General features: G+C 32.7%; 2 long non-coding RNA genes across 2 annotated transcripts; both read right to left on the bottom strand.

The window, feature by feature from the left end:
- Positions 1 to 208: 208 nt before the first annotated feature.
- On the bottom strand, positions 209 to 580 carry LOC109589289 (uncharacterized). The gene is made up of 2 exons (XR_002188630.1): positions 319 to 580; positions 209 to 277 (listed from the first exon to the last, which is right to left on the bottom strand). It is a non-coding gene; the product is annotated as an uncharacterized LOC109589289 (long non-coding RNA).
- Positions 581 to 724: 144 nt separating this feature from the next.
- LOC109589290 (uncharacterized) lies at positions 725 to 1,204 on the bottom strand. Its single transcript, XR_002188631.1, has 2 exons — positions 1,128 to 1,204; positions 725 to 1,032 (listed from the first exon to the last, which is right to left on the bottom strand). It is a non-coding gene; the product is annotated as an uncharacterized LOC109589290 (long non-coding RNA).

Genomic DNA, 1,204 nt, shown 5'->3' with positions numbered 1-1,204 from the left:
AAGCTTTAATTTTGACAATAGAACAACAATCTATCTTAGAACATGGCAGATTATTTATAAAAAATTAAACTAGTCCCTCCCCACAATAAAGCATAAATATAAATATTATTCTATACCTTCCTGGTAATACTCTTAGTGCTCTCTCATATATTAGGTTGACTGCTGATGAGTGGGCGTGGTCACTCTTAATCTGCTTGTGTTCAATGTACTTTATCCAGCACTTTACACTGTAAGGATGACGTAGTATTTCTTCTTCAAAAGGAATGTCAGCATCTTCCTATTGTTACTGTTAGTAAGGATCAGTTCTTGGTAGCTTACAAAGGATATGTCTTTCTTTTCTCTGGTTGACTTTTCTGACCCACTTTCCTCCATGTTGTATCCGTAATCTATTATGCATCTTTCCGTATTGATTGGTTACGCTGGGTTTTCTACGCATGCGCAGTTTCGAATCCAAATCGGAGGGAAATTGCCAAATTGGGAAAATGATGAACCAAAGTAATGGGAATAAAGAGAGAGCAGAGCACAAAAGTGAGTAGGGATAAAACAAAAGAAAATGAAAAAAAAATCTAAATCTAAATTCTGAAATTCAAAGTAAAATTTTTAAAAAAATGAAAAAAAAAACTGAATTAAAACTGAATTATGAAACTGAAAAAACTGAATTATAAATCTAAAATAATAACAAACTACGGGCTAGTACAGGGTAAACTACAAAAATGAATTTTTCAATTCTTCAGCAACTATACTAAGATTAGAATTATTAACACGCAAAAAAGCTTCAATAACATTAGACAAATATTCTTGCTTGTTGATACAGGACTTTAGTTGTAATTCAATATCATAAAGAAGTCTCGTCGCCTTGTCATGATCTGATGCTCCTTTGGCTGTTATGACAAAAGAACGAGTTTCATGCCCAATCAGTTGACATGAATTACACTCATTGCAAACTTTCACTACATCAGAACTGATAATATCACATAATTTAGCAAAATGTGACTGGAAAACATCTGTTGGATCAACTGGTGGATTTTTTTGCTAAATAATAAATAATAATTATTAGTAATAAATAAAATACTCAGGTATTTACAATGTGTGTGCCTGTTGGCGGCTTGTTAAATATTAAATTTTACCTGATTGGTGTCTTTAAACCAAACTTTCTCTTGTTCAGTAGGACGTCTGTAGCCTGCAGCTGTATTGTTCTCGCAAC

This window comes from Amphimedon queenslandica, unplaced genomic scaffold (genome assembly GCF_000090795.2).
Source record: "Amphimedon queenslandica unplaced genomic scaffold, v1.1 AMPQUscaffold_11467, whole genome shotgun sequence".
NCBI classification, from domain to species: domain Eukaryota; kingdom Metazoa; phylum Porifera; class Demospongiae; order Haplosclerida; family Niphatidae; genus Amphimedon; species Amphimedon queenslandica.
The sequence above is the reverse complement of the archived record's forward strand: the minus strand, read 5'-3'. Positions and strand labels throughout refer to the sequence as shown.